Source organism: Ranitomeya imitator, chromosome 9 (assembly GCF_032444005.1).
Source record: "Ranitomeya imitator isolate aRanImi1 chromosome 9, aRanImi1.pri, whole genome shotgun sequence".
Taxonomy (NCBI): domain Eukaryota; kingdom Metazoa; phylum Chordata; class Amphibia; order Anura; family Dendrobatidae; genus Ranitomeya; species Ranitomeya imitator.
In genome coordinates this window covers 150,790,745-150,801,940 of record NC_091290.1, presented here as the reverse complement: position 1 = coordinate 150,801,940, position 11,196 = coordinate 150,790,745, and the positions used below count along the sequence as shown (strand labels likewise).

General features: G+C 50.2%; 1 protein-coding gene across 2 annotated transcripts in view; it reads right to left on the bottom strand.

Annotated features, from left to right (window-relative positions):
* KIAA0513 (KIAA0513 ortholog) overlaps positions 1 to 8,829 on the bottom strand; it is a 22,322-nt gene extending 13,493 nt beyond the window's left edge. For both annotated transcript variants that reach the window (XM_069739417.1, XM_069739419.1), the window contains exon 1: positions 8,739 to 8,829. The gene's annotated coding sequence lies outside the window, so the exon portion shown is untranslated. The remainder of the gene's footprint in view (positions 1 to 8,738) is intronic.
* Positions 8,830 to 11,196: the final 2,367 nt, after the last annotated feature.

The window sequence follows — 11,196 nt, the reverse complement described above, 5'->3', positions numbered from 1 at the left end:
TCAAAGGAGAAGGGCAGCACCAGGTGGGCATGGGCACTGCCAGCAAAGGGGTAAATGCAGCACCAGGGAAGGCTGGCTGTGCTGGAGGAGAACCAAAGGAAGCACTAAAGGAATGTGTAAAGGCAGTGCCAGGGAGGAGGCGATGGCAGTGCCAGGCACTAAAGGAAGGTGTAAAGGCAGTGCCAGGGAAGAGGCAAGGGCAGCGCCAGGCACTAAAGGAATGTTTAAAGGCAGTGCCAGGGAAGAGGCAAGGGCAGTGCCAGGGAAGAGTAGAGGGCAGAGCCAGGGAAGGCAGGCTCAGACAGAACCTGAAGAGGTGATGGTGGCACAGGAGTAGATTAGGACAGTTCTAGAAAAGATAGGAGCAGCACCAGGAGAAGTGAGAAAAACCTCATAGACAGGTGCAGGCAGTGCACGGAGCAATGCTGCGGCGCTGGAGGAGGAGGGTGGGAGGCCGGTCTGACTGGACCATCAGGTTGAATCCATGTGACAAGCAGCAATTCTCAGACCCTATAGCGGAGACTGACACATTGTAACAAACCATACACTGAGGCACTTACAAGTCACAGCGGAATTCCAACAGTTCAGAAAACCTGCTTGTCTGGCACAAGTGGAACCAGCAACATCCACTATGCGGCCTCTCGATGTTGTGAAATTACAACTCCCAACATTAACAGAGCCAGGATCCGGGCGTTATACACAGCTGAAAAAATAAAGGGAACACCAAAATCCCACATCCTAGATATCACTGAATGAAATATTCCAGTTGTAAATCTTTATTCATTACATAGTGGAATGTGTGTTGAAAACAATAAAACCTAAAAATGATCAGCGTAAATCACAACTAATATCCCACGGAGGTCTGGAGTTGGAATGATGCTCAAAATCAAAGTGGAAAATGAAGTTACAGGCTGATCCAACTTCAGTGGAAATGCCTCAAGACATGGAAATGATGCTCAGTAGTGCGTGCGGCCTCCACGTGCCTGTATGACCTCCCTACAACGCCTGGGCATGCTCCTGATGAGGCGGCAGATGTTCTCCTGAGGGATCTCCTCCCAGACCTGGATTAAAGCTTCTGTCAACTCCTGGTCAGTGGCATTTGAGGATGGTGCGAGACATGATGTCCCAGATGTGCTCGATTGGATTCAGATCTGGGGAACGGGCGGGCCAGTCCATAGCTTCAATGCCTTCATCTTGAAGGAACTGCTGATACACTCCAGCCACATGAGGTCTGGCATTGTCCTGCATTAGGAGGAACCCAGGGCCCACTGCACTGCAGTCAGGCTACCTCTGGCGAGCACATGGAGGGCTGTGCGGCCCTCCAAAGAAATGCCACCCCACACCATTACTGACCCACTGCCAAACCGGTCATGCTGAAGGATGTTGCAAGCAGCAGATCGCTCTGCACGGCGTCTCCAGACTCTGCCACGTCTGTCACATGTGCTCAGTGTGACCCTGCTTTCATCTGTGACGAGCACAGGGTGCCAATGTCAAATCAGCCAAGTTTGGTGTTCTCTGGCAAATGCCAATCGCCTTGCACGGTCGCCTTGTACACGTCGGCCCTCATAACACCCTCATGGAGTCTGTTTCTAACTGTTTGAGCAGACAGATGTTATTGGCCTGCTAGAGGTCATTTTGCAGGACTCGGGTACTGCTCCTCCTTTCACAAAGGAGGAGTTGCGATCCTGCTGCTGGGTTGTTGCTCCCCTACGGCCCCCTCCACGTCTCCTGGTCCCTGTCCCACGCTCTGGACACTATGCTGACAGACACAGCTACCCTTCTTGCCACAACTCGCATTGATGAGCCATCCTGTATGAGCTGCATTACCTGAGCAACTTATGTGGGTTGTAGACACTGCCTCATGCTTTTGTACCTCTAGGCATGAGAGCAATGATAAAATGCAAAAGTGACTAAAACCACTGCCAAAAAGGATGAGAACAGGGAAAAGGTCTGTGGTCACCCCCTGCAGAACCGCTCCTTTATGGGGGTTGTCTTGCTAAGTGCCGATCATTTCTACCTGTTGTCTGTCCCATTTGAAACAGGAGACATTGATTCACAATCACTGAGGTTTCATAACTGGACAGGCTGATTACACAGGAGTGTGACTGACTCGAAGTCACATTGTGCTGTTTGAGTGTTCCCTTTATTGTTTTGGGCAGAGTACACAGGGGGCTGCTCACACGTCATGGCGTCACCTACGGCAAGTCGGAGGAGTGTTTCCGAGAGAATCCGCAGTTGACGCTCAGATTCCTGTGCTGCATGCGCCACTGATGGAAAAGCGCTGCCATCACCCAGAACCCCAATTTTACCAGCATATTCCACAGCTCAGCACAAGCGGCGACATTTATCGTCCTCCCTTCCCCCTCTCGCTGGCAAGAGATCCACGCGACTGGATAATTTCATCAGAACCCAATTATCCTCCCGTACGTCTGAGGGCGGTGGGAGGTAAAACAGATCACCAGGAGGGAAGCGAAAAACACGAGACACAAAGACGCCACCGGCGCTGCGCAAAAATACCCAAAATATCAACGTCGGGGATTACTGAGCCTCGTATCAATACTTCGCAGCCAAGTCCACGGGCCACAGATGCATGCGTCGCCATTACTGAAAAAAAAACAATTTAAATTCTGCAGATTTCTAACAGAACTTGTGTATCAAACTCTTCATTTTCTGTCTAAGAAAAGACCTTTCTTTCCTGTTGGTTCCCAGATTCTGCAGTTCTGTCCCCATCTTCCCCGGCCCGTACAGGAGAAAGATCCGCTACACCGACCATCTCTGTGACTGTGCGGACAGGACCAGACCAGGAGTTTCCAACTTTCCAGCCTCTGAACGCAAAACCTGAATCTATTTACTAATAAGCAGAGATCTTGATACATAAAGCAAAACCATAAGAGTAGAACAGATTGTTACATTCGGGCATGCTGGGAGTAGTAGTGTCACAGCAGCTGAAGGCTGACAGATTGTGACCGTTATTCCCTCCTCCACTCAGTGGTGGACAGGAAACTTCTGTCCATCGGATGCAGCATCGAAAGCTCCAGAAAACACTCAGACAATTCGGATTAAAAGACATTAAAATGAGGATTACTATTCTGCATTCTCAACAGGACATTAGCAGATAAAGCCGCCGCCGATTGGTTGTAATCTCAGCAATCCCCCATCGGCCCCCACAAAATGTTATTTGGTTTGTAAGAACAAGGAACGCAGCTCTGAACTGGGTCAAGTCTACGGGGGGCATGCCGGCATTGCATTTGGGGGATGCTGGCAGAGAGGAGGTTAATAATGCAGAGTCTAAATATAAAACCTGCCACCAATCTCAAAAACAGTACAAAATGTGAGCTGCCCCTTTAAAAAAAAAAAAAAAACTTCTGACCTCTAATAGAGCAGCCGAGCCTTTGGTGGGGGGACAGGTGGGTGCAAGCAACTACTGCCCCCCCATATTAATAACACTATGACCCAAACTGCTGATACGCGACGCACGCATGGGACACATGACATGATGTGATGTAATGAGAGTCAGCGCTGCCGGAATCAGGATCCAATTTAAAGGGACAGAACACAACTCCTTCCTTTACGTGGCGGCAGCTGCCATCACATGGGCTCCTGTCCCTGCTGGCGCTTGCGGAGTCTGGAGTAACAATATGATCCTCTGCTCTGTTACCGCACATCGGATTATTGATTCTGGATCAGTGATACGAGGTAATAACGGTGACCACAAAGCTCGCCGACGGGCGAAAGTGACATTGTACATAGAATGATAAACAATTGTGGGCATCACGGCCCCGGGAGACACAAACACAGAGCTAGGAGACTGTGGCACACAAACAGTTAACTGGCGCCACCTTGTCTGGAGCGCGACATGTCACCGTGACACAAGGAGCCAGGCAGGGAAGGAAGGGGTTAACTGGCAGCAACATCTCACAATGTATTAAATCTCAGATGAAACAATGTAACAAAAGTGCAGCTCTGATGATGGCAGCAGCGTAGGATGCGAGTGGCGCAACGTTACTGATGTGACACAGCGGCGAGAAATGGCGCAATACACAAAGTGCAGAGCAAACTCCCACAACACAGAGTGTGTGTGTGTGTGTGTGTGTGTGTGTGTGTGTGTGTGTGTGTGTGTGTGTGTGTGTGTGTGTGTGTGTGTGTGTGTATATATATATACACACACACACACACTGTACACAGAGCAAGCGGGAACAGGCTATAATATACACACATCAGATATCATACACACCTACAGAAACATCTGTGCTCATATATATAGTGCGTAGATAATATACACACACTGTGTACAGAGCAATACATAACTGTATGACACTAATAAGGACATATACACACGTGGCCACTCATATCACACACCCATAGTCATAGGATACACATATACCTATATACTACCCCATAATAACACATCATATACTGTATACACTGTATCCATAGACTCCTACGGCTAATATACATGTCCCCTCCTGTATCTATTCACTCTGTACCAATATACACCTGCACATATAGTGTGTATATATCCCACACATGCTGCTATATGTGCACATGATGCTCTATACACATTGTGTCCGCTGTGATCACATGTACAAACCTCCTAGTGTCTATACACACTGCACTAATGGTATATACACCCTCATAGTGACACGTATACCGCCATAGCTATAAACACCACCATGGTGCCTGAATATATAAAGACCGCTAAAGCCATATATCCCCACAGTGACACACATGTACCCCCATAGTTATATACCCCCACAGTGACACACATGTACCCCCATAGTTATATACCCCCACAGTGACACACATGTACCCCCATAGTTATATACCCCCACAGTGACACACACGTACCCCCATAGTTATATACCCCCACAGTGACACACACGTACCCCCATAGTTATATACCCCCACAGTGACACACGTATACCTCATAGTTATATCCCCACAGTGACACACACGTACCCCCATAGTTATATACCCCCACAGTGACACACGTACCCCCATAGTTATATCCCCACAGTGACACACGTACCCCCATAGTTATATCCCCACAGTGACACACACGTACCCCCATAGTTATATACCCCCACAGTGACACACGTACCCCCATAGTTATATACCCCCACAGTGACACACGTACCCCCATAGTTATATACCCCCACAGTGACACACGTACCCCCATAGTTATATAGCCCCACAGTGACACACGTACCCCCATAGTTATATACCCCCACAGTGACACACGTACCCCCATAGTTATATACCCACAGTGACACACACGTACCCCCATAGTTATATACCCCCACAGTGACACACGTACCCCCATAGTTATATACCCCCACAGTGACACACGTACCCCCATAGTTATATCCCCACAGTGACACACACGTACCCCCATAGTTATATACCCCCACAGTGACACACGTACCCCCATAGTTATATACCCCCAGTGACACACATGTACCCCCATAGTTATATACCCCCACAGTGACACACGTACCCCCATAGTTATATACCCCCACAGTGACACACATATACCTCATAGTTATATACCCCCACAGTGACACACATATACCCCCATAGTTATATACCCCCACAGTGACACACATATACCCCCATAGTTATATACCCCCACAGTGACACACATGTACCCCCATAGTTATATACCCCCACAGTGACACATGTACCCCCATAGTTATATACCCCCACAGTGACACACATGTACCCCCATAGTTATATACCCCCACAGTGACACACATATACCCCCATAGTTATATACCCCCACAGTGACACACATATACCTCATAGTTATATACCCCCACAGTGACACACATATACCCCCATAGTTATATACCCCCAGTGACACACATGTACCCCCATAGTTATATACCCCCACAGTGACACACGTACCCCCATAGTTATATACCCCCACAGTGACACACGTACCCCCATAGTTATATACCCCCACAGTGACACACGTACCCCCATAGTTATATACCCCCACAGTGACACACATATACCCCCATAGTCATATACCCCCAGTGACACACATGTACCCCCATAGTTATATACCCCCACAGTGACACACGTACCCCCATAGTTATATACCCCCACAGTGACACACGTACCCCCATAGTCATATACCCCCAGTGACACACATATACCCCCATAGTCATATACCCCCAGTGACACACATGTACCCCCATAGTTATATACCCCCACAGTGACACACATGTACCCCCATAGTTATATACCCCCACAGTGACACACATGTACCCCCATAGTTATATACCCCCACAGTGACACACATGTACCCCCATAGTTATATACCCCCACAGTGACACACATATACCCCCATAGTTATATACCCCCACAGTGACACACATGTACCCCCATAGTTATATACCCCCACAGTGACACACATGTACCCCCATAGTTATATACCCCCACAGTGACACACGTACCCCCATAGTTATATACCCCCACAGTGACACACACGTACCCCCATAGTTATATACCCCCACAGTGACACACATATACCCCCATAGTCATATACCCCCAGTGACACACATGTACCCCATAGTTATATACCCCCACAGTGACACACGTACCCCCATAGTTATATACCCCCACAGTGACACACATATACCCCCATAGTTATATACCCCCACAGTGACACACATGTACCCCCATAGTTATATACCCCCACAGTGACACACATATACCTCATAGTTATATACCCCCACAGTGACACACATATACCTCATAGTTATATACCCCCACAGTGACACACATGTACCCCATAGTTATATACCCCCACAGTGACACACATGTACCCCCATAGTTATATACCCCCACAGTGACACACATATACCCCCATAGTTATATACCCCCACAGTGACACACATATACCCCCATAGTTATATACCCCCACAGTGACACACATATACCCCCATAGTTATATACCCCCACAGTGACACACGTACCCCCATAGTTATATACCCCCACAGTGACACACATATACCCCCATAGTTATATACCCCCACAGTGACACACGTACCCCCATAGTTATATACCCCCACAGTGACACACGTATACCTCATAGTTATATACCCCCAGTGACACACATGTACCCCCATAGTTATATACCCCCACAGTGACACACGTACCCCCATAGTTATATACCCCCACAGTGACACACACGTACCCCCATAGTTATATACCCCCACAGTGACACACGTATACCTCATAGTTATATACCCCCAGTGACACACATATACCCCCATAGTTATATACCCCCACAGTGACACACGTACCCCCATAGTTATATACCCCCACAGTGACACACATGTACCCCCATAGTTATATACCCCCACAGTGACACACATGTACCCCCATAGTTATATACCCCCACAGTGACACACACGTACCCCCATAGTTATATACCCCCACAGTGACACACATATACCCCCATAGTTATATACCCCCACAGTGACACACACGTACCCCCATAGTTATATACCCCCACAGTGACACACATGTACCCCCATAGTTATATACCCCCACAGTGACACACATATACCCCCATAGTCATATACCCCCAGTGACACACATGTACCCCATAGTTATATACCCCCACAGTGACACACGTACCCCCATAGTTATATACCCCCACAGTGACACACATGTACCCCCATAGTTATATACCCCCACAGTGACACACATGTACCCCCATAGTTATATACCCCCACAGTGACACACGTACCCCCATAGTTATATACCCCCACAGTGACACACACGTACCCCCATAGTTATATACCCCCACAGTGACACACATATACCCCACAGTTATATACCCCCACAGTGACACACATATACCCCCATAGTTATATACCCCCACAGTGACACACATATACCCCCATAGTTATATACCCCCACAGTGACACATATACCCCACAGTTATATACCCCCACAGTGACACACATATACCCCACAGTTATATACCCCCACAGTGACACACATGTACCCCCATAGTTATATACCCCCACAGTGACACATGTACCCCCATAGTTATATACCCCCACAGTGACACATGTACCCCCATAGTTATATACCCCCACAGTGACACACATGTACCCCCATAGTTATATACCCCCACAGTGACACACATATACCCCCATAGTTATATACCCCCACAGTGACACATATACCCCATAGCTATATACCCCCACAGTTATATACCCCCACAGTGACACATATACCCCATAGCTATATACCCCCACAGTTATATACCCCCACAGTGACACATGTACCCCCATAGTTATATACCCCCACAGTGACACATGTACCCCCATAGTTATATACCCCCACAGTGACACATGTACCCCCATAGTTATATACCCCCACAGTGACACATGTACCCCCATAGTTATATACCCCCACAGTGACACACATGTACCCCCATAGTTATATACCCCCACAGTGACACATATACCCCATAGCTATATACCCCCACAGTTATATACCCCCACAGTGACACATATACCCCATAGCTATATACCCCCACAGTTATATACCCCCACAGTGACACCTGTACCTCACAGCTATACGCGCTGCCATATGCGCACACCGCTCGCACACTCCTCAGTGTGGACACACATTATATATACTACCATATGATGTATACACAGCAGCCGGTGCTCGGTGCCCCTCCACCCTCCACCTGCCGGGGCCCCTCTTACCTCCGCTCCGCGGTCCCTGCTCTCCGCTCGGATCCCACTCACATACTGGCAGGCGGAGCAGCTGGCAGATATCCGCGCATGCGCGCTCTAGGAACTCTGCTCTGCCATCTTACTCCACCCACCGGGCCGCGCAGAGGCTGCCGGGAAGCGTAGTCTCAGGGATTGGTCCGCGCGCGGGTCCGCTAATAAATCTAGAGCCTGAGCCATGTACAGACCGCAGAGAGAAGGAGTCTGAGGGAGTCTGCTCAGACACGTGTGTCTGGGAACAAGGTTGTCAGAGAACAAATCATCAAGGGTGAGCTCCGACAACTCGGCTCCCAAAGAGAGAGAACCCGAACTCCGACAACTCGGCTCCCAAAGAGAGAGAACCCGAACTCCGACAACTCGGCTCCCAGAGAGCGAACCCGAGCTCCGACAACTCGGCTCCCAGAGAGCGAACCCGAGCTCCGACAACTCGGCTCCCAGAGAGAGAACCCGAGCTCCGACAACTCAGCTCCTAGAGAGAGAACCCGAGCTCCGACAACTCGGCTCCCAGAGAGAGAACCCGAGCTCCGACAACTCGGCTCCTAGAGAGAGAGAACCTGAGCTCCAACAACTGGGCTCCTAGAGAGTGAGAACCCGAGCTCCGACAACTCGGCTCCCAGAGAGTGAGAACCTGAGCTCCGACAACTCGGCTCCTAGAGAGAGAGAACCCGAGCTCTGACAATTTGACTCCCAGAGAGAGAGAACCCGAGCTCCGACAACTCTGCTCCCAGAGAGAGAGAGAGAGATCCCAAGCTCCGACAACTCAGCTCCCAGAGAGAGAGAGAACCCGAACTCTGACAACTCAGCTCCTAGAGAGAGAGAACCCGGGCTCCAACAACTCGACTCCCAGAGAGAGCGAACCCTAGCTCCGACAACTCGACTCCCAGAGAGAGCGAACCCGAGCTCCGACAACTCGACTCCCAGAGAGAGAGAACCCGAGCTCCGACAACTCGACTCCCAGAGAGAGAGAACCCGAGCTCCGACAACTCGACTCCCAGAGAGAGAGAACCCGAGCTCCGACAACTCGACTCCCAGAGAGAGATAACCCGAGCTCCGACAACTCGGGTACCAGAGAGTGAGAACCCGAGCTCCGACAACTCGGCTCCCAGAGAGTGAGAACCTGAGCTCCGACAACTCGGCTCCTAGAGAGAGAACCCGAGCTCCGACAACTCGGCTCCTAGAGAGAGAACCAGAGCTCCAACAACTCGGCTCCTAGAGAGAGAGAACCCGAGCTCCGACAACCCGGCTCTCAAAGAGAAAGAACCCGAACTCCGACAACCCGGCTCCCAGAGAGAGAGAACCTGGGCTCCGACAACTCGGCTCCCAGAGAGAGAACCCGAGCTCCGACAACTCGGCTCCTAGAGAGAGAGAACCCGAGCTCCGACAACTCGGCTCCTAGAGAGAGAGAACCCGAGCTCCGACAACTCGGCTCCTAGAGAGAGAGAGAACCCGAGCTCCGACAACTCAGCTCCCAGAGAGAGAGAACCCGAGCTCCGACAACTCAGCTCCCAGAGAGGGAGAACCCGAGCTCCGACAACTTAGCTCCTAGAGAGAGAGAGAACCCGAGCTCAGACAACTCGGCTCCTAGAGAGAGAGAACCCGAGCTCCGACAACTCGGCTCCTAGAGAGAGAAAACCCGAGCTCCGACAACTCGGCTCCTAGAGAGAGAGAGAACCCGAGCTCCGACAACTCGGCTCCTAGAGAGAGAGAACCCGAGCTCCGACAACTCGGCTCCCAGAGAGAGAGAACCCAGACTCCGACATCTCGGCTCCTAGAGAGAGAGAGAACCCTAGCTCCGACAACTCGGCTTTCAAAGAGAGAGAACCCGAACTCCAACAACCCGGCTCCCAGAGAGAGAGAACCTGGGCTCCGACAACTCGGCTCCTAGAGAAAGAACCCGAGCTCCGACAACTCAGCTCCCACAGAGAAAGAACCAGAGCACTGACAACTCGGCTCCTAGAGAGAGAACCCGAGCTCTGACAACTCAGCTCCCACAGAGAGAGAGAGAACCCGAGCTCCGACAACTCGGCTCCGACAGAGAACCCAAGCTCCGACAACTCGGCATTCTCAGTGATGTCACCACTGATCTCTAGTGATGGATAGGAGGCATTCTCAGTGATGTCACCGCTGATCTCTGGTGATGGATAGGAGGCATTCTCAGTGATGTCACCGCTGATCTCTGGTGATGGATAGGAGACATTCTCAGTGATGTCACCGCTGATCTCTGGTGATGGATAGGAGACATTCTCAGTGATGTCACCGCTGATCTCTAGTGATGGATAGGAGGTATTCTCAGTGAGGTCACCACTGATCTCTGGTGATGGATCGGAGGCATTCTCAGTGAGGTCACCTCTGATCTCTGGTGATGGATAGGAGGCATTCTCAGTGATGTCACCTCTGATCTCTAGTGATGGATAGGAGGCATTCTCAGTGA